Source organism: Populus nigra, chromosome 8 (assembly GCF_951802175.1).
Source record: "Populus nigra chromosome 8, ddPopNigr1.1, whole genome shotgun sequence".
NCBI lineage: Eukaryota > Viridiplantae > Streptophyta > Magnoliopsida > Malpighiales > Salicaceae > Populus > Populus nigra.
In genome coordinates this window covers 5,698,946-5,721,764 of record NC_084859.1, presented here as the reverse complement: position 1 = coordinate 5,721,764, position 22,819 = coordinate 5,698,946, and positions in this window count along the sequence as shown.

The window sequence follows — 22,819 nt, the reverse complement described above, 5'->3', positions numbered from 1 at the left end:
CGATTTCCACAGGAGTTTCCGGACGCTGTTTTTCTTGGAGTAGATGTGGAATCGATACTCGATGAGGCGGAGGTATCGTCTCTAATGACCACAGTCCCGATTAGATAGGGCCATCACTTTTGATCCGACCGTTGGATCTCCCTTCGATTTCCACAGGAGTTTCCGGACGCTGTTTTTCTTGGAGTAGATGTGGAATCGCTACTCGATGAGGCGGAGGTATCGTCTCTCGTGACCGGAGTCCCGGTTAGACAGGGCTATAACTTTTGATCCGACCGTTGAATCTTCTTTAAATTTTCACAGGAGTTTTCGGACGCTGTTTTCCTTGGAGTAGATGTGGAATCGCTACTCGGTGACGCGGAAGTATCGTCTCTCGTGACCAGAGTCCCGGTTAGACAGCGCTATAACTTTTGATCCGACCGTTGAATCTTCCTTAAATTTTTACAGGAGTTTCCGTACGCTGTTTTCCTTGGAGTAGATGTGGAATCGCTACTCGGTGAGGCGGAGCTATCGTCTCTCGTGACCAGAGTCCCAGTTAGACAGGGCTATAACTTTTCATCCGACCGTTGAATCTTCCTTAAATTTTCACAGGAGTTTCCGGACGCTGTTTTCCTTGTAGTAGATGTGGAATCGCTACTCGGTGAGGCGGAGGTATCGTCTCTAATGACCACAGTCCCGATTAGATAGGGCCATCACTTTTGATCCGACCGTTGGATCTCCCTTCGATTTCCACAGGAGTTTCCGGACGCTGTTTTTCTTGGAGTAGATGTGGAATCGCTACTCGATGAGGCGGAGGTATCGTCTCTCGTGACCGGAGTCCCGGTTAGACAGGGCTATAACTTTTGATCCGACCGTTGAATCTTCTTTAAATTTTCACAGGAGTTTTCGGACGCTGTTTTCCTTGGAGTAGATGTGGAATCGCTACTCGGTGACGCGGAAGTATCGTCTCTCGTGACCAGAGTCCCGGTTAGACAGCGCTATAACTTTTGATCCGACCGTTGAATCTTCCTTAAATTTTTACAGGAGTTTCCGTACGCTGTTTTCCTTGGAGTAGATGTGGAATCGCTACTCGGTGAGGCGGAGCTATCGTCTCTCGTGACCGGAGTCCCGGTTAGACAGGGCTATAACTTTTGATCCGACCGTTGAATCTTCTTTAAATTTTCACAGGAGTTTCCGTACGCTGTTTTCCTTGGAGTAGATGTGGAATCGCTACTCGGTGAGGCGGAGCTATCGTCTCTCGTGACCGGAGTCCCGGTTAGACAGGGCTATAACTTTTGATCCGACCGTTGAATCTTCTTTAAATTTTCACAGGAGTTTCCGTACGCTGTTTTCCTTGTAGTAGATGTGGAATCGCTACTCGGTGACGCGGAAGTATCGTCTCTCGTGACCAGAGTCCCGGTTAGACAGAGCTATAACTTTTGATCCGACCGTTGAATCTTCCTTAAATTTTTACAGGAGTTTCCGTACGCTGTTTTCCTTGGAGTAGATGTGGAATCGCTACTCGGTGAGGCGGAGCTATCGTCTCTCGTGACCAGAGTCCCAGTTAGACAGGGCTATAACTTTTCATCCGATCGTTGAATCTTCCTTAAATTTTCACAGGAGTTTCCGGACGCTGTTTTCCTTGTAGTAGATGTGGAATCGATACTCGGTGAGGCGGAGGTATCGTCTCTAATGACCACAGTCCCGATTAGATAGGGCCATCACTTTTGATCCGACCGTTGAATCTTCCTTAAATTTTTACAGGAGTTTCCGTATGCTGTTTTTCTTGGAGTAGATGTGGAATCGCTACTCGGTGAGGCGGAGGTATCGTCTCTAATGACCACAGTCCCGATTAGATAGGGCCATCACTTTTGATCCGATCGTTGGATCTCCCTTCGATTTCCACAGGAGTTTCCGGACGCTGTTTTGCTTGGAGTAGATGTGGAATCGCTACTCGATGAGGCGGAGGTATCGTCTCTCGTGACCAGAGTCCCGGTTAGACAGGGCTATAACTTTTGATCTGACCGTTGAATCTTCCTTAAATTTTCACAGGAGTTTCCGTACGCTGTTTTCCTTGGAGTAGATGTGGAATCGCTACTCGGTGAGGCGGAAGTATCGTCTCTCGTGACCAGAGTCCCGGTTAGACAGAGCTATAACTTTTGATCCGACCGTTGAATCTTCCTTAAATTTTTACAGGAGTTTCCGTACGCTGTTTTCCTTGGAGTAGATGTGGAATCGCTACTCGGTGAGGCGGAGCTATCGTCTCTCGTGACCAGAGTCCCAGTTAGACAGGGCTATAACTTTTCATCCGACCGTTGAATCTTCCTTAAATTTTCACAGGAGTTTCCGGACGCTGTTTTCCTTGTAGTAGATGTGGAATCGCTACTCGGTGAGGCGGAGGTATCGTCTCTAATGACCACAGTCCCGATTAGATAGGGCCATCACTTTTGATCCGACCGTTGGATCTCCCTTCAATTTCCACAGGAGTTTCCGGACGCTGTTTTTCTTGGAGTAGATGTGGAATCGCTACTCTGTGAGGCGGAGGTATCGTCTCTCGTGACCAGAGTCCCGGTTAGACAGGGCTATAACTTTTGATCCGACCGTTGAATCTTCTTTAAATTTTTACAGGAGTTTCCGTACGCTGTTTTCCTTGGAGTAGATGTGGAATCGCTACTCGGTGAGGCGGAGCTATCGTCTCTCGTGACCAGAGTCCTAGTTAGACAGGGCTATAACTTTTCATCCGACCGTTGAATCTTCCTTAAATTTTCACAGGAGTTTCCGGACGCTGTTTTCCTTGTAGTAGATGTGGAATCGCTACTCGGTGAGGCGGAGGTATCGTCTCTAATGACCACAGTCCCGATTAGATAGGGCCATCACTTTTGATTCGACCGTTGGATCTCCCTTCGATTTCCACAGGAGTTTCCGGACGCTGTTTTTCTTATAGTAGATGTGGAATCGCTACTCGATGAGGCGGAGGTATCGTCTCTCGTGACCAGAGTCCCGGTTAGACAGGGCTATAACTTTTGATCTGACCGTTGGATCTCCCTTCAATTTCCACAGGAGTTTCCGAAAGCTATTTTCCTTGGAGTAGATGTGGAATCGCTACTCGGTGTGGCGGAGCTATCGTCTCTCGTGACCAGAGTCCCGGTTAGACAGGGCTATAACTTTTGATCTGACCGTTGAATCTTCCTTAAATTTTCACAGGAGTTTCCGTACGCTGTTTTCCTTGGAGTAGATGTGGAATCGCTACTCGGTGAGGCGGAGCTATCGTCTCTCGTGACCGGAGTCCCGGTTAGACAGGGCTATAACTTTTGATCCGACCGTTGAATCTTCTTTAAATTTTCACAGGAGTTTCCGTACGCTGTTTTCCTTGGAGTAGATGTGGAATCGCTACTCGGTGAGGCGGAAGTATCATCTCTCGTGACCAGAGTCCCGGTTAGACAGAGCTATAACTTTTGATCCGACCGTTGAATCTTCCTTAAATTTTTACAGGAGTTTCCGTACGCTGTTTTCCTTGGAGTAGATGTGGAATCGCTACTCGGTGAGGCGGAGCTATCGTCTCTCGTGACCAGAGTCCCCGTTAGACAGGGCTATAACTTTTCATCCGACCATTGAATCTTCCTTAAATTTTCACAGGAGTTTCCGGACGCTGTTTTCCTTGTAGTAGATGTGGAATCGCTACTCGGTGAGGCGGAGGTATCGTCTCTAATGACCACAGTCCCGATTAGATAGGGCCATCACTTTTGATCCGACCGTTGGATCTCCCTTCGATTTCCACAGGAGTTTCCGGACGCTGTTTTTCTTGGAGTAGATGTGGAATCGCTACTCGATGAGGCGGAGGTATCGTCTCTCGTGACCAGAGTCCCGGTTAGACAGGGCTATAACTTTTGATCCGACCGTTGAATCTTCTTTAAATTTTCACAGGAGTTTCCGTACGCTGTTTTCCTTGGAGTAGATGTGGAATCGCTACTCGGTGAGGCGGAGCTATCGTCTCTCGTGACCGGAGTCCCGGTTAGACAGGGCTATAACTTTTGATCCGACCGTTGAATCTTCTTTAAATTTTCACAGGAGTTTCCGTACGCTGTTTTCCTTGTAGTAGATGTGGAATCGCTACTCGGTGACGCGGAAGTATCGTCTCTCGTGACCAGAGTCCCGGTTAGACAGAGCTATAACTTTTGATCCGACCGTTGAATCTTCCTTAAATTTTTACAGGAGTTTCCGTACGCTGTTTTCCTTGGAGTAGATGTGGAATCGCTACTCGGTGAGGCGGAGCTATCGTCTCTCGTGACCAGAGTCCCAGTTAGACAGGGCTATAACTTTTCATCCGATCGTTGAATCTTCCTTAAATTTTCACAGGAGTTTCCGGACGCTGTTTTCCTTGTAGTAGATGTGGAATCGCTACTCGGTGAGGCGGAGGTATCGTCTCTAATGACCACAGTCCCGATTAGATAGGGCCATCACTTTTGATCCGATCGTTGGATCTCCCTTCGATTTCCACAGGAGTTTCCGGACGCTGTTTTGCTTGGAGTAGATGTGGAATCGCTACTCGATGAGGCGGAGGTATCGTCTCTCGTGACCAGAGTCCCGGTTAGACAGGGCTATAACTTTTGATCTGACCGTTGAATCTTCCTTAAATTTTCACAGGAGTTTCCGTACGCTGTTTTCCTTGGAGTAGATGTGGAATCGCTACTCGGTGAGGCGGAAGTATCGTCTCTCGTGACCAGAGTCCCGGTTAGACAGAGCTATAACTTTTGATCCGACCGTTGAATCTTCCTTAAATTTTTACAGGAGTTTCCGTACGCTGTTTTCCTTGGAGTAGATGTGGAATCGCTACTCGGTGAGGCGGAGCTATCGTCTCTCGTGACCAGAGTCCCAGTTAGACAGGGCTATAACTTTTCATCCGACCGTTGAATCTTCCTTAAATTTTCACAGGAGTTTCCGGACGCTGTTTTCCTTGTAGTAGATGTGGAATCGCTACTCGGTGAGGCGGAGGTATCGTCTCTAATGACCACAGTCCCGATTAGATAGGGCCATCACTTTTGATCCGACCGTTGGATCTCCCTTCAATTTCCACAGGAGTTTCCGGACGCTGTTTTTCTTGGAGTAGATGTGGAATCGCTACTCTGTGAGGCGGAGGTATCGTCTCTCGTGACCAGAGTCCCGGTTAGACAGGGCTATAACTTTTGATCCGACCGTTGAATCTTCTTTAAATTTTTACAGGAGTTTCCGTACGCTGTTTTCCTTGGAGTAGATGTGGAATCGCTACTCGGTGAGGCGGAGCTATCGTCTCTCGTGACCAGAGTCCTAGTTAGACAGGGCTATAACTTTTCATCCGACCGTTGAATCTTCCTTAAATTTTCACAGGAGTTTCCGGACGCTGTTTTCCTTGTAGTAGATGTGGAATCGCTACTCGGTGAGGCGGAGGTATCGTCTCTAATGACCACAGTCCCGATTAGATAGGGCCATCACTTTTGATTCGACCGTTGGATCTCCCTTCGATTTCCACAGGAGTTTCCGGACGCTGTTTTTCTTATAGTAGATGTGGAATCGCTACTCGATGAGGCGGAGGTATCGTCTCTCGTGACCAGAGTCCCGGTTAGACAGGGCTATAACTTTTGATCTGACCGTTGGATCTCCCTTCAATTTCCACAGGAGTTTCCGAAAGCTATTTTCCTTAGAGTAGATGTGGAATCGCTACTCGGTGTGGCGGAGCTATCGTCTCTCGTGACCAGAGTCCCGGTTAGACAGGGCTATAACTTTTGATCTGACCGTTGAATCTTCCTTAAATTTTCACAGGAGTTTCCGTACGCTGTTTTCCTTGGAGTAGATGTGGAATCGCTACTCGGTGAGGCGGAGCTATCGTCTCTCGTGACCGGAGTCCCGGTTAGACAGGGCTATAACTTTTGATCCGACCGTTGAATCTTCTTTAAATTTTCACAGGAGTTTCCGTACGCTGTTTTCCTTGGAGTAGATGTGGAATCGCTACTCGGTGAGGCGGAAGTATCATCTCTCGTGACCAGAGTCCCGGTTAGACAGAGCTATAACTTTTGATCCGACCGTTGAATCTTCCTTAAATTTTTACAGGAGTTTCCGTACGCTGTTTTCCTTGGAGTAGATGTGGAATCGCTACTCGGTGAGGCGGAGCTATCGTCTCTCGTGACCAGAGTCCCCGTTAGACAGGGCTATAACTTTTCATCCGACCATTGAATCTTCCTTAAATTTTCACAGGAGTTTCCGGACGCTGTTTTCCTTGTAGTAGATGTGGAATCGCTACTCGGTGAGGCGGAGGTATCGTCTCTAATGACCACAGTCCCGATTAGATAGGGCCATCACTTTTGATCCGACCGTTGGATCTCCCTTCGATTTCCACAGGAGTTTCCGGACGCTGTTTTTCTTGGAGTAGATGTGGAATCGCTACTCGATGAGGCGGAGGTATCGTCTCTCGTGACCAGAGTCCCGGTTAGACAGGGCTATAACTTTTGATCTGACCGTTGAATCTTCCTTAAATTTTCACAGGAGTTTCCGTACGCTGTTTTCCTTGGAGTAGATGTGGAATCGCTACTCGGTGAGGCGGAGCTATCGTCTCTCGTGACCGGAGTCCCGGTTAGACAGGGCTATAACTTTTGATCTGACCGTTGAATCTTCCTTAAATTTTCGCAGGAGTTTCCGTACGCTGTTTTCCTTGGAGTAGATGTGGAATCGCTACTCGGTGAGGCGGAGCTATCGTGTCTCGTGATCAGAGTCCCAGTTAGACAGGGCTATAACTTTTCATCCGACCGTTGAATCTTCCTTAAATTTTCACAGGAGTTTCCGGACGCTGTTTTCCTTGTAGTAGATGTGGAATCGCTACTCGGTGAGGCGGAGGTATCGTCTCTAATGACCACAGTCCCGATTAGATAGGGCCATCACTTTTGATCCGACCGTTGGATCTCCCTTCGATTTCCACAGGAGTTTCCGGACGCTGTTTTTCTTATAGTAGATGTGGAATCGCTACTCGATGAGGCGGAGGTATCGTCTCTCGTGACCAGAGTCCCGGTTAGACAGGGCTATAACTTTTGATCTGACCGTTGGATCTCCCTTCAATTTCCACAGGAGTTTCCGGAAGCTATTTTCCTTGGAGTAGATGTGGAATCGCTACTCGGTGTGGCGGAGCTATCGTCTCTCGTGACCAGAGTCCCGGTTAGACAGGGCTATAACTTTTGATCTGACCGTTGAATCTTCCTTAAATTTTCACAGGAGTTTCCGTACGCTGTTTTCCTTGGAGTAGATGTGGAATCGCTACTCGGTGAGGCGGAGCTATCGTCTCTCGTGACCGGAGTCCCGGTTAGACAGGGCTATAACTTTTGATCCGACCGTTGAATCTTCTTTAAATTTTCACAGGAGTTTCCGTACGCTGTTTTCCTTGGAGTAGATGTGGAATCGCTACTCGGTGAGGCGGAAGTATCATCTCTCGTGACCAGAGTCCCGGTTAGACAGAGCTATAACTTTTGATCCGACCGTTGAATCTTCCTTAAATTTTTACAGGAGTTTCCGTACGCTGTTTTCCTTGGAGTAGATGTGGAATCGCTACTCGGTGAGGCGTAGCTATCGTCTCTCGTGACCAGAGTCCCCGTTAGACAGGGCTATAACTTTTCATCCGACCATTGAATCTTCCTTAAATTTTCACAGGAGTTTCCGGACGCTGTTTTCCTTGTAGTAGATGTGGAATCGCTACTCGGTGAGGCGGAGGTATCGTCTCTAATGACCACAGTCCCGATTAGATAGGGCCATCACTTTTGATCCGACCGTTGGATCTCCCTTCGATTTCCACAGGAGTTTCCGAACGCTGTTTTTCTTGGAGTAGATGTGGAATCGCTACTCGATGAGGCGGAGGTATCGTCTCTCGTGACCAGAGTCCCGGTTAGACAGGGCTATAACTTTTGATCTGACCGTTGAATCTTCCTTAAATTTTCACAGGAGTTTCCGTACGCTGTTTTCCTTGGAGTAGATGTGGAATCGCTACTCGGTGAGGCGGAGCTATCGTCTCTCGTGACCGGAGTCCCGGTTAGACAGGGCTATAACTTTTGATCTGACCGTTGAATCTTCCTTAAATTTTCGCAGGAGTTTCCGTACGCTGTTTTCCTTGGAGTAGATGTGGAATCGCTACTCGGTGAGGCGGAGCTATCGTGTCTCGTGATCAGAGTCCCAGTTAGACAGGGCTATAACTTTTCATCCGACCGTTGAATCTTCCTTAAATTTTCACAGGAGTTTCCGGACGCTGTTTTCCTTGTAGTAGATGTGGAATCGCTACTCGGTGAGGCGGAGGTATCGTCTCTAATGACCACAGTCCCGATTAGATAGGGCCATCACTTTTGATCCGACCGTTGGATCTCCCTTCGATTTCCACAGGAGTTTCCGGACGCTGTTTTTCTTGGAGTAGATGTGGAATCGCTACTCGATGAGGCGGAGGTATCGTCTCTCGTGACCAGAGTCCCGGTTAGACAGGGCTATAACTTTTGATCTGACCGTTGAATCTTCCTTAAATTTTCACAGGAGTTTCCGTACGCTGTTTTCCTTGGAGTAGATGTGGAATCGCTACTCGGTGAGGCGGAGCTATCGTCTCTCGTGACCGGAGTCCCGGTTAGACATGGCTATAACTTTTGATCCGACCGTTGAATCTTCTTTAAATTTTCACAGGAGTTTCCGTACGCTGTTTTCCTTGGAGTAGATGTGGAATCGCTACTCGGTGAGGCGGAAGTATCGTCTCTCGTGACCAGAGTCCCGGTTAGACAGAGCTATAACTTTTGATCCGACCGTTGAATCTTCCTTAAATTTTTACAGGAGTTTCCGTACGCTGTTTTCCTTGGAGTAGATGTGGAATCGCTACTCGGTGAGGCGGAGCTATCGTCTCTCGTGACCAGAGTCCTAGTTAGACAGGGCTATAACTTTTCATCCGACCGTTGAATCTTCCTTAAATTTTCACAGGAGTTTCCGGACGCTGTTTTCCTTGTAGTAGATGTGGAATCGCTACTCGGTGAGGCGGAGGTATCGTCTCTAATGACCACAGTCCCGATTAGATAGGGCCATCACTTTTGATTCGACCGTTGGATCTCCCTTCAATTTCCACAGGAGTTTCCGGACGCTGTTTTTCTTGGAGTAGATGTGGAATCGCTACTCGGTGAGGCGGAGGTATCGTCTCTCGTGACCAGAGTCCCGGTTAGACAGGGCTATAACTTTTGATCTGACCGTTGAATCTTCCTTAAATTTTCACAGGAGTTTCCGTACGCTGTTTTCCTTGGAGTAGATGTGGAATCGCTACTCGGTGTGGCGGAGCTATCGTCTCTCGTGACCAGAGTCCCGGTTAGACAGGGCTATAACTTTTGATCTGACCGTTGAATCTTCCTTAAATTTTCACAGGAGTTTCCGTACGCTGTTTTCCTTGGAGTAGATGTGGAATCGCTACTCGGTGAGGCGGAGCTATCGTCTCTCGTGACCGGAGTCCCGGTTAGACAGGGCTATAACTTTTGATCCGACCGTTGAATCTTCTTTAAATTTTCACAGGAGTTTCCGTACGCTGTTTTCCTTGGAGTAGATGTGGAATCGCTACTCGGTGAGGCGGAAGTATCGACTCTCGTGACCAGAGTCCCGGTTAGACAGAGCTATAACTTTTGATCCGACCGTTGAATCTTCCTTAAATTTTTACAGGAGTTTCCGTACGCTGTTTTCCTTGGAGTAGATGTGGAATCGCTACTCGGTGTGGCGGAGCTATCGTCTCTCGTGACCAGAGTCCCGGTTAGACAGCGCTATAACATTTGATCTGACCGTTGAATCTTCCTTAAATTTCCACAGGAGTTTCCGTACGCTGTTTTCCTTGGAGTAGATGTGGAATCGCTACCCGGTGTGGCGGAGCTATCGTCTCTCGTGACCAGAGTCCCGGTTAGACAGGGCTATAACTTTTGATCCGACCGTTGAATCTTCCTTAAATTTTCACAGGAGTTTCCGTACGCTGTTTTCCTTGGAGTAGATGTGGAATCGCTACTCGGTGAGGCGGAGCTATCGTCTCTCGTGACCAGAATTCCGGTTAGACAGGGCCATAACTTTTGATCCGACCGTTGGATCTCCCTTAAATTTTCACAGGAGTTTCCGGACGCTGTTTTTCTTGGAGTAGATGTGGAATCGCTACTCGGTGAGGCGGCGCTATCGTCTCTCGTGACCAGAGTCCCGGTTAGACAGGGCTATAACTTTTGATCCGACTGTTGAATCTTCCTTAAATTTTCACAGGAGTTTCCGGACGCTGTTTTCCTTGTAGTAGATGTGGAATCGCTACTCGGTGAGGCGGAGGTATCGTCTCTAATGACCAAAGTCCCGGTTAGACAGGGCCATAACTTTTGATCCGACCGTTGGAGCTCCCTTAAAATTTCACAGGAGTTTCCGGACGCTGTTTTTCTTGGAGTAGATGTGGAATCGCTACTCGGTGAGGCGGAGGTATCGTCTCTCGTGACTAGAGTCCCGGTTAGACAGGGCCATAACTTTTGATCCAACTGTTGTATCTCCCTCAAATTTTCACAGGAGTATCTGGACACTGTTTTCCTTGGAGTGGATGTGGAATCGCTATTCGTTGAGGCGGTGGTCTCAGCGCTCCATACCAGTGTAGCGGTTCGAAAGGGCTACAACTTTTGATCCGACCGTTGAATCTTCTTTAAATTTTCACAGGAGTTTCCGTACGCTGTTTTCCTTGGAGTAGATGTGGAATCACTACTCGGTGAGGCGGAGCTATCGTCTCTCGTGACCAGAGTCCCGGTTAGACAGGTCTATAACTTTTGATCCGACCATTGAATCTTCTTTAAATTTTCACAGCAGTATCCGAATGCTGTTTTCCCTGAAGTAGATGTGGAATCACTAGTCAGTGAGGCGGAGCTATCATCTCTCGTGACCAGAGTCCCGGTTAGACAGGGCTATAATTTTTGATCCGACCGTTGAATCTTCCTTAAATTTTCACAGGAGTATTCGGACGCTGTTTTCCTTGTAGTAGATGTGGAATCGCTACTCGGTGAGGCGCAGGTATCGTCTCTCATGACCACAGTCGTGATTAGATAGGGCCATCACTTTTGATCCGACCGTTGGATCTCCCTTCAATTTCCACAGGAGTTTCCGGACGCTGTTTTTCTTGGAGTAGATGTGGAATCGCTACTCGGTGAGGCGGAGGTATCGTCTCTCTTGACCAGAGTCCCGGTTAGACAGGGCTATAACTTTTGATTTGACCGTTGAATCTTCCTTAAATTTTCACAGGAGTTTCCGGACGCTGTTTTCCATGTAGTAGATGTGGAATCACTACTCGGTGAGGCGGAGCTATCGTCTCTCGTGACCAGAGTCCCGGTTAGACAGGTCTATAACTTTTGATCCGACCATTGAATCTTCTTTAAATTTTCACACCAGTATCCGAATGCTGTTTTCCCTGGAGTAGATGTGGAATCACTAGTCAGTGAGGCGGAGCTATCATCTCTCGTGACCAGAGTCCCGGTTAGACAGGGCTATAACTTTTGATCCGACCGTTGAATCTTCCTCAAATTTTCACGGGAGTATTCGGACGCTGTTTTCCTTGTAGTAGATGTGGAATCGCTACTCGGTGAGGCGGAGCTATCGTCTCTCATGACCACAGTCGCGATTAGATAGGGCCATCACTTTTGATCCGACCGTTGGATCTCCCTTCAATTTCCACAGGAGTTTCCGGACGCTGTTTTTCTTGGAGTAGATGTGGAATCGCTACTCGATGAGGCGGAGGTATCGTCTCTCGTGACCAGAGTCCCGGTTAGACAGGGCTATAACTTTTGATCTGACCGTTGAATCTTCCTTAAATTTTCACAGGAGTTTCCGTACGCTGTTTTCCTTGGAGTAGATGTGGAATCGCTACTCGGTGAGGCGGAGCTATCGTCTCTCGTGACCGGAGTCCCGGTTAGACAGGGCTATAACTTTTGATCCGACCGTTGAATCTTCTTTAAATTTTCACAGGAGTTTCCGTACGCTGTTTTCCTTGGAGTAGATGTGGAATCGCTACTCGGTGAGGCGGAAGTATCGTCTCTCGTGACCAGAGTCCCGGTTAGACAGAGCTATAACTTTTGATCCGACCGTTGAATCTTCCTTAAATTTTTACAGGAGTTTCCATACGCTGTTTTCCTTGGAGTAGATGTGTAATCGCTACTCGGTGAGGCGGAGCTATCGTCTCTCGTGACCAGAGTCCTAGTTAGACAGGGCTATAACTTTTCATCCGACCGTTGAATCTTCCTTAAATTTTCACAGGAGTTTCCGGACGCTGTTTTCCTTGTAGTAGATGTGGAATCGCTACTCGGTGAGGCGGAGGTATCGTCTCTAATGACCACAGTCCCGATTAGATAGGGCCATCACTTTTGATTCGATCGTTGGATCTCCCTTCAATTTCCACAGGAGTTTCCGGACGCTGTTTTTCTTGGAGTAGATGTGGAATCGCTACTCGGTGAGGCGGAGGTATCGTCTCTCGTGACCAGAGTCCCGGTTAGACAGGGCTATAACTTTTGATCTGACCGTTGAATCTTCCTTAAATTTTCACAGGAGTTTCCGTACGCTGTTTTCCTTGGAGTAGATGTGGAATCGCCACTCGGTGTGGCGGAGCTATCGTCTCTCGTGACCAGAGTCCCGGTTAGACAGGGCTATAACTTTTGATCTGACCGTTGAATCTTCCTTAAATTTTCACAGGAGTTTCCGTACGCTGTTTTCCTTGGAGTAGATGTGGAATCGCTACTCGGTGAGGCGGAGCTATCGTCTCTCGTGACCGGAGTCCCGGTTAGACAGGGCTATAACTTTTGATCCGACCGTTGAATCTTCTTTAAATTTTCACAGGAGTTTCCGTACGCTGTTTTCCTTGGAGTAGATGTGGAATCGCTACTCGGTGAGGCGGAAGTATCGTCTCTCGTGACCAGAGTCCCGGTTAGACAGAGCTATAACTTTTGATCCGACCGTTGAATCTTCCTTAAATTTTTACAGGAGTTTCCGTACGCTGTTTTCCTTGGAGTAGATGTGGAATCGCTACTCGGTGAGGCGGAGCTATCGTCTCTCGTGACCAGAGTCCCAGTTAGACAGGGCTATAACTTTTCATCCGACCGTTGAATCTTCCTTAAATTTTCACAGGAGTTTCCGGACGCTGTTTTCCTTGTAGTAGATGTGGAATCGCTACTCGGTGAGGCGGAGGTATCGTCTCTAATGACCACAGTCCCGATTAGATAGGGCCATCACTTTTGATCCGACCGTTGGATCTCCCTTCAATTTCCACAGGAGTTTCCGGACGCTGTTTTTCTTGGAGTAGATGTGGAATCGCTACTCTGTGAGGCGGAGGTATCGTCTCTCGTGACCAGAGTCCCGGTTAGACAGGGCTATAACTTTTGATCCTACCGTTGAATCTTCCTTAAATTTTCACAGGAGTTTCCGTACGCTGTTTTCCTTGGAGTAGATGTGGAATCGCTACCCGGTGTGGCGGAGCTATCGTCTCTCGTGACCAGAGTCCCGGTTAGACAGGGCCATCACTTTTGATCCGACCGTTGGATCTCCCTTCAATTTCCACAGGAGTTTCCGGACGCTGTTTTTCTTGGAGTAGATGTGGAATCGCTACTCGGTGAGGCGGAGGTATCGTTCTCGTGACCAGAGTCCCGGTTAGACAGGGCTATAACTTTTGATCCGACCGTTGGATCTCCCTTAAATTTTCACAGGAGTTTCCGTACGCTGTTTTCCTTGGAGTAGATGTGGAATCGCTACTCGGTGAGGCGGAGCTATCGTCTCTCGTGACCAGAGTCCCGGTTAGACAGGGCCATAACTTTTGATCCGACCGTTGGATCTCCCTTAAATTTTCACAGGAGTTTCCGGACGCTGTTTTTCTTGGAGTAGATGTGGAATCGCTACTCGGTGAGGCGGCGCTATCGTCTCTCGTGACCAGAGTCCCGGTTAGACAGGGCTATAACTTTTGATCCGACTGTTGAATCTTCCTTAAATTTTCACAGGAGTTTCCGGACGCTGTTTTCCTTGTAGTAGATGTGGAATCGCTACTCGGTGAGGCGGAGCTATCGTCTCTCGTGACCAGAGTCCCGGTTAGACAGAGCTATAACTTTTGATCCGACCGTTGAATCTTCCTTAAATTTTCACAGGAGTTTCCGTACGCTGTTTTCCTTGGAGTAGATGTGGAATCGCTACTCGGTGAGGCGGAGCTATCGTCTCTCGTGACCAGAATTCCGGTTAGACAGGGCCATAACTTTTGATCCGACCGTTGGATCTCCCTTAAATTTTCACAGGAGTTTCCGGACGCTGTTTTTCTTGGAGTAGATGTGGAATCGCTACTCGGTGAGGCGGCGCTATCGTCTCTCGTGACCAGAGTCCCGGTTAGACAGGGCTATAACTTTTGATCCGACTGTTGAATCTTCCTTAAATTTTCACAGGAGTTTCCGGACGCTGTTTTCCTTGTAGTAGATGTGGAATCGCTACTCGGTGAGGCGGAGGTATCGTCTCTAATGACCAAAGTCCCGGTTAGACAGGGCCATAACTTTTGATCCGACCGTTGGAGCTCCCTTAAAATTTCACAGGAGTTTCCGGACGCTGTTTTTCTTGGAGTAGATGTGGAATCGCTACTCGGTGAGGCGGAGGTATCGTCTCTCGTGACTAGAGTCCCGGTTAGACAGGGCCATAACTTTTGATCCAACTGTTGTATCTCCCTCAAATTTTCACAGGAGTATCTGGACACTGTTTTCCTTGGAGTGGATGTGGAATCGCTATTCGTTGAGGCGGTGGTCTCAGCGCTCCATACCAGTGTAGCGGTTCGAAAGGGCTACAACTTTTGATCTGACCGTTGAATCTTCTTTAAATTTTCACAGGAGTTTCCGTACGCTGTTTTCCTTGGAGTAGATGTGGAATCACTACTCGGTGAGGCGGAGCTATCGTCTCTCGTGACCAGAGTCCCGGTTAGACAGGTCTATAACTTTTGATCCGACCATTGAATCTTCTTTAAATTTTCACAGCAGTATTCGGACGCTGTTTTCCTTGTAGTAGATGTGGAATCGCTACTCGGTGAGGCGCAGGTATCGTCTCTCATGACCACAGTCGCGATTAGATAGGGCCATCACTTTTGATCCGACCGTTGGATCTCCCTTCAATTTCCACAGGAGTTTCCGGACGCTGTTTTTCTTGGAGTAGATGTGGAATCGCTACTCGGTGAGGCGGAGGTATCGTCTCTCGTGACCAGAGTCCCGGTTAGACAGGGCTATAACTTTTGATCCGACCGTTGGATCTCCCTTCAATTTCCACAGGAGTTTCCGGACGCTGTTTTTTTTGGAGTAGATGTGGAATCGCTACTCGGTGAGGCGGAGGTATCGTCTCTCTTGACCAGAGTCCCGGTTAGACAGGGCTATAACTTTTGATTTGACCATTGAATCTTCCTTAAATTTTCACAGGAGTTTCCGGACGCTGTTTTCCATGTAGTAGATGTGGAATCACTACTCGGTGAGGCGGAGCTATCGTCTCTCGTGACCAGAGTCCCGGTTAGACAGGTCTATAACTTTTGATCCGACCATTGAATCTTCTTTAAATTTTCACAGCAGTATCCGAATGCTGTTTTCCCTGGAGTAGATGTGGAATCACTAGTCAGTGAGGCGGAGCTATCATCTCTCGTGACCAGAGTCCCGGTTAGACAGGGCTATAACTTTTGATCCGACCGTTGAATGTTCCTTAAATTTTCACAGGACTTTCCGTACGCTGTTTTCCTTGGACTAGATGTGGAATCGCTACTCGGTGAGGCGGAGCTATCGTCTCTCGTGACCAGAGTCCCAGTTAGACAGGGCTATAACTTTTCATCCGACCGTTGAATCTTCCTTAAATTTTCACAGGAGTTTCCGGACGCTGTTTTCCTTGTAGTAGATGTGGAATCGCTACTCGGTGAGGCGGAGGTATCGTCTCTAATGACCACAGTCCCGATTAGATAGGGCCATCACTTTTGATCCGACCGTTGGATCTCCCTTCAATTTCCACAGGAATTTCCGGACGCTGTTTTTCTTGGAGTAGATGTGGAATCGCTACTCTGTGAGGCGGAGGTATCGTCTCTCGTGACCAGAGTCCCGGTTAGACAGGGCTATAACTTTTGATCTGACCGTTGAATCTTCCTTAAATTTTCACAGGAGTTTCCGTACGCTGTTTTCCTTGGAGTAGATGTGGAATCGCTACCCGGTGTGGCGGAGCTATCGTCTCTCGTGACCAGAGTCCCGGTTAGACAGGGCCATCACTTTTGATCCGACCGTTGGATCTCCCTTCAATTTCCACAGGAGTTTCCGGACGCTGTTTTTCTTGGAGTAGATGTGGAATCGCTACTCGGTGAGGCGGAGCTATCGTCTCTCGTGACCAGAATTCCGGTTAGACAGGGCCATAACTTTTGATCCGACCGTTGGATCTCCCTTAAATTTTCACAGGAGTTTCCGGACGCTGTTTTTCTTGGAGTAGATGTGGAATCGCTACTCGGTGAGGCGGCGCTATCGTCTCTCGTGACCAGAGTCCCGGTTAGACAGGGCTATAACTTTTGATCCGACTGTTGAATCTTCCTTAAATTTTCACAGGAGTTTCCGGACGCTGTTTTCCTTGTAGTAGATGTGGAATCGCTACTCGGTGAGGCGGAGGTATCGTCTCTAATGACCAAAGTCCCGGTTAGACAGGGCCATAACTTTTGATCCGACCGTTGGAGCTCCCTTAAAATTTCACAGGAGTTTCCGGACGCTGTTTTTCTTGGAGTAGATGTGGAATCGCTACTCGGTGAGGCGGAGGTATCGTCTCTCGTGACTAGAGTCCCGGTTAGACAGGGCCATAACTTTTGATCCAACTGTTGTATCTCCCTCAAATTTTCACAGGAGTATCTGGACACTGTTTTCCTTGGAGTGGATGTGGAATCGCTATTCGTTGAGGCGGTGGTCTCAGCGCTCCATACCAGTGTAGCGGTTCGAAAGGGCTACAACTTTTGATCCGACCGTTGAATCTTCTTTAAATTTTCACAGGAGTTTCCGTACGCTGTTTTCCTTGGAGTAGATGTGGAATCACTACTCGGTGAGGCGGAGCTATCGTCTCTCGTGACCAGTGTCCCGGTTAGACAGGTCTATAACTTTTGATCCGACCATTGAATCTTCTTTAAATTTTCACAGCAGTATTCGGACGCTGTTTTCCTTGTAGTAGATGTGGAATCGCTACTCGGTGAGGCGCAGGTATCGTCTCTCATGACCACAGTCGCGATTAGATAGGGCCATCACTTTTGATCCGACCGTTGGATCTCCCTTCAATTTCCACAGGAGTTTCCGGACGCTGTTTTTCTTGGAGTAGATGTGGAATCGCTACTCGGTGAGGCGGAGGTATCGTCTCTCGTGACCAGAGTCCCGGTTAGACAGGGCTATAACTTTTGATCCGACCGTTGGATCTCCCTTCAATTTCCACAGGAGTTTCCGGACGCTGTTTTTCTTGGAGTAGAAGTGGAATCGCTACTCGGTGAGGCGGAGGTATCGTCTCTCTTGACCAGAGTCCCGGTTAGACAGGGCTATAACTTTTGATTTGACCATTGAATCTTCCTTAAATTTTCACAGGAGTTTCCGGACGCTGTTTTCCATGTAGTAGATGTGGAATCACTACTCGGTGAGGCGGAGCTATCGTCTCTCGTGACCAGAGTCCCGGTTAGACAGGTCTATAACTTTTGATCCGACCATTGAATCTTCTTTAAATTTTCACAGCAGTATCCGAATGCTGTTTTCCCTGGAGTAGATGTGGAATCACTAGTCAGTGAGGCGGAGCTATCATCTCTCGTGACCAGAGTCCCGGTTAGACAGGGCTATAACTTTTGATCCGACCGTTGAATCTTCCTCAAATTTTCACGGGAGTATTCGGACGCTGTTTTCCTTGTAGTAGATGTGGAATCGCTACTCGGTGAGGCGGAGCTATCGTCTCTCCTGACCACAGTCGCGATTAGATAGGGCCATCACTTTTGATCCGACCGTTGGATCTCCCTTCAATTTCCACAGGAGTTTCCGGACGCTGTTTTTCTTGGAGTAGATGTGGAATCGCTACTCGGTGAGGCGGAGGTATCGTCTCTCTTGACCATAGTCCCGGTTAGATAGGGCTATAACTTTTGATCTGACCGTTGAATGTTCCTTAAATTTTCACAGGACTTTCCGTACGCTGTTTTCCTTGGACTAGATGTGGAATCGCTACTCGGTGAGGCGGAGGTATCGTCTCTCGTGACCAGAGTCCCGGTTAGACAGGGCTATAACTTTTGATCCGACTGTTGGATCTCCCTTCAATTTCCACAGGAGTTTTCGGACGCTGTTTTTCTTGGAGTAGATGTGGAATCGCTACTCGGTGAGGCGGAGCTATCGTCTCTCGTGACCAGAGTCCCGGTTAAACAGGGCTATAACTTTTCATCCGACCGTTGAATCTTCCTTAAATTTTCACAGGAGTTTCCGGACGCTGTTTTCCATGTAATAGATGTGGAATCGCTACTCGGTGAGGCGGAGGTATCGTCTCTAATGACCACAGTCCCGATTAGATAGGGCCATCAATTTTGATCTGACCGTTGGATCTCCCTTCAATTTCCACAGGAGTTTCCGGACGCTGTTTTTCTTGGAGTAGATGTGGAATCGCTACTCGGTGAGGCGGAGGTATCGTCTCTCGTGACCAGAGTCCTGGTTAGACAGGGCTATAACTTTTGATCCGACCGTTGAATCTTCCTTAAATTTTCACAGGAGTTTCCGTACGCTGTTTTCCTTGGAATAGATGTGGAATCGCTACTAGGTGAGGCGGAGCTATCGTCTCTCGTGACCAGAGTCCCGGTTAGACAGGGCTATAACTTTTCATCCGACCGTTGAATCTTCCTTAAATTTTCACAGGAGTTTCCGGACTCTGTTTTCCTTGTAATAGATGTGGAATCGCTACTCGGTGAGGCGGAGGTATCGTCTCTAATGACCACAGTCCCGATTAGATAGGGCCATCACTTTTGATCCGACCGTTGGATCTCCCTTCAATTTCCACAGGAGTTTCCGGACGCTGTTTTTCTTGTAGTAGATGTGGAATCGCGACTCGGTGAGGCTGAGGTATCGTCTCTCGTGACCAGAGTCCCGGTTAGACAGGGCTATAACTTTTGATCCGACCGTTGAATCTTCCTTAAATTTTCACAGGAGTTTCCGTACGCTGTTTTCCTTGGAGTAGATGTGGAATCGCAACTCGGTGAGGCGGAGCTATCGTCTCTCGTGACCAGAGTCCCGGTTAGACAGGGCTATAACTTTTCATCCGACCGTTGAATCTTCCTTAAATTTTCACAGGAGTTTCCGGACGCTGTTTTCCATGTAGTAGATGTGGAATCGCTACTCGGTGAGGCGGAGGTATCGTCTCTAATGACCACAGTCCCGATTAGATAGGGCCATCACTTTTGATCCGACCGTTGGATCTCCTTTCAATTTCCACAGGAGTTTCCGGACGCTGTTTTTCTTGGAGTAGATGTGGAATCGCTACTCGGTGAGGCGGAGGTATCGTTCTCGTGACCAGAGTCCCGGTTAGACAGGGCTATAACTTTTGATCTGACCGTTGAATGTTCCTTAAATTTTCACAGGACTTTCCGTACGCTGTTTTCCTTGGACTAGATGTGGAATCGCTACTCGGTAAGGCGGAGCTATCGTCTCTCGTGACCAGAGTCCCGGTTAGACAGGGCTATAACTTTTGATCCGACCGTTGAATCTGCCTTAAATTTTCACAGGAGTTTCCGTACGCTGTTTTCCTTGGAGTAGATGTGGAATCACTACTCGGTGAGGCGGAGCTATCATCTCTCGTGACCAGAGTCCCGCTTACACAGGGCTATAACTTTTGATCCGACCGTTGAATCTTCCTTAAATTTTCACAGGAGTTTCCGGACGCTGTTTTCCTTGTAGTAGATGTGGAATCGCTACTCGGTGAGGCGGAGGTATCGTCTTTAATGACCAAAGTCCCGGTTAGACAGGGCCATCACTTTTGATCCGACCGTTGGATCTCCCTTCAATTTCCACACGAGTTTCCGGACGCTGTTTTTCTTGGAGTAGATGTGGAATCGCTACTCGGTGAGGCGGAGGTATCGTTCTCGTGACCAGAGTCCCGGTTAGACAGGGCTATAACTTTTGATCCGACCGTTGGATCTCCCTTCAATTTCAACAGGAGTTTTCGGACGCTGTTTTTCTTGGAGTAGATGTGGAATCGCTACTCGGTGAGGCGGAGCTATCGTCTCTCGTGACCAGAGTCCCGGTTACACAGGGCTATAACTTTTCATCCGACCGTTGAATCTTCCTTAAATTTTCACAGGAGTTTCTGGACGCTGTTTTCCTTGTAGTAGATGTGGAATCGCTACTCGGTGAGGCGGAGGTATCGTCTCTAATGACCACAGTCCTGATTAGATAGGGCCATCACTTTTGATCCGACCGTTGGATCTCCCTTCAATTTCCACAGGAGTTTCCGGACGCTGTTTTTCTTGGAGTAGATGTGGAATCGCTACTCGGTGAGGCGGAGGTATCGTTCTCGTGACCAGAGTCCCGGTTAGACAGGGCTATAACTTTTGATCCGACCGTTGGATCTCCCTTCAATTTCAACAGGAGTTTTCGGACGCTGTTTTTCTTGGAGTAGATGTGGAATCGCTACTCGGTGAGGCGGAGCTATCGTCTCTCGTGACCAGAGTCCCGGTTACACAGGGCTATAACTTTTCATCCGACCGTTGAATCTTCCTTAAATTTTCACAGGAGTTTCTGGACGCTGTTTTCCTTGTAGTATATGTGGAATCGCTACTCGGTGAGGCGGAGGTATCGTCTCTAATGACCACAGTCCTGATTAGATAGGGCCATCACTTTTGATCCGACCGTTGGATCTCCCTTCAATTTCCACAGGAGTTTCCGGACGCTGTTTTTCATGGAGTAGATGTGGAATCGCTACTCGGTGAGGCGGAGGTATCGTTCTCGTGACCAGAGTCCCGGTTAGACAGGGCTATAACTTTTGATCCGACCGTTGGATCTCCCTTCAATTTCAACAGGAGTTTTCGGACGCTGTTTTTCTTGGAGTAGATGTGGAATCGCTACTCGGTGAGGCGGAGCTATCGTCTCTCGTGACCAGAGTCCCGGTTAGAAAGGGCTATAACTTTTGATCCGACCGTTGAATCTTCCTTAAATTTTCACAGGAGTTTCCGGACGCTGTTTTCCTTGTAGTAGATGTGGAATCGCTACTCGGTGAGGCGGAGGTATCGTCTTTAATGACCAAAGTCCCGGTTAGACAGGGCCATCACTTTTGATCCGACCGTTGGATCTCCCTTCAATTTCCACACGAGTTTCCGGACGCTGTTTTTCTTGGAGTAGATGTGGAATCGCTACTCGGTGAGGCGGAGGTATCGTTCTCGTGACCAGAGTCCCGGTTAGACAGGGCTATAACTTTTGATCCGACCGTTGGATCTCCCTTCAATTTCAACAGGAGTTTTCGGACGCTGTTTTTCTTGGAGTAGATGTGGAATCGCTACTCGGTGAGGCGGAGCTATCGTCTCTCGTGACCAGAGTCCCGGTTACACAGGGCTATAACTTTTCATCCGACCGTTGAATCTTCCTTAAATTTTCACAGGAGTTTCTGGACGCTGTTTTCCTTGTAGTAGATGTGGAATCGCTACTCGGTGAGGCGGAGGTATCGTCTCTAATGACCACAGTCCTGATTAGATAGGGCCATCACTTTTGATCCGACCGTTGGATCTCCCTTCAATTTCCACAGGAGTTTCCGGACGCTGTTTTTCTTGGAGTAGATGTGGAATCGCTACTCGGTGAGGCGGAGGTATCGTTCTCGTGACCAGAGTCCCGGTTAGACAGGGCTATAACTTTTGATCCGACCGTTGGATCTCCCTTCAATTTCAACAGGAGTTTTCGGACGCTGTTTTTCTTGGAGTAGATGTGGAATCGCTACTCGGTGAGGCGGAGCTATCGTCTCTCGTGACCAGAGTCCCGGTTACACAGGGCTATAACTTTTCATCCGATCGTTGAATCTTCCTTAAATTTTCACAGGAGTTTCTGGACGCTGTTTTCCTTGTAGTATATGTGGAATCGCTACTCGATGAGGCGGAGGTATCGTCTCTAATGACCACAGTCCTGATTAGATAGGGCCATCACTTTTGATCCGACCGTTGGATCTCCCTTCAATTTCCACAGGAGTTTCCGGACGCTGTTTTTCTTGGAGTAGATGTGGAATCGCTACTCGGTGAGGCGGAGGTATCGTTCTCGTGACCAGAGTCCCGGTTAGACAGGGCTATAACTTTTGATCCGACCGTTGGATCTCCCTTCAATTTCAACAGGAGTTTTCGGACGCTGTTTTTCTTGGAGTAGATGTGGAATCGCTACTCGGTGAGGCGGAGCTATCGTCTCTCGTGACCAGAGTCCCGGTTAGAAAGGGCTATAACTTTTGATCCGACCGTTGAATCTTCCTTAAATTTTCACAAGAGTTTCCGTACGCTGTTTTCCTTGGAATAGATGTGGAATCGCTACTAGGTGAGGCGGAGCTATCGTCTCTCGTGACCAGAGTCCCGGTTAGACAGGGCTATAACTTTTCATCCGACCGTTGAATCTTCCTTAAATTTTCACAGGAGTTTCCGGACTCTGTTTTCCTTGTAATAGATGTGGAATCGCTACTCGGTGAGGCGGAGGTATCGTCTCTAATGACCACAGTCCCGATTAGATAGGGCCATCACTTTTGATCCGACCGTTGGATCTCCCTTCAATTTCCACAGGAGTTTCCGGACGCTGTTTTTCTTGGAGTAGATGTGGAATCGCTACTCGGTGAGGCGGAGGTA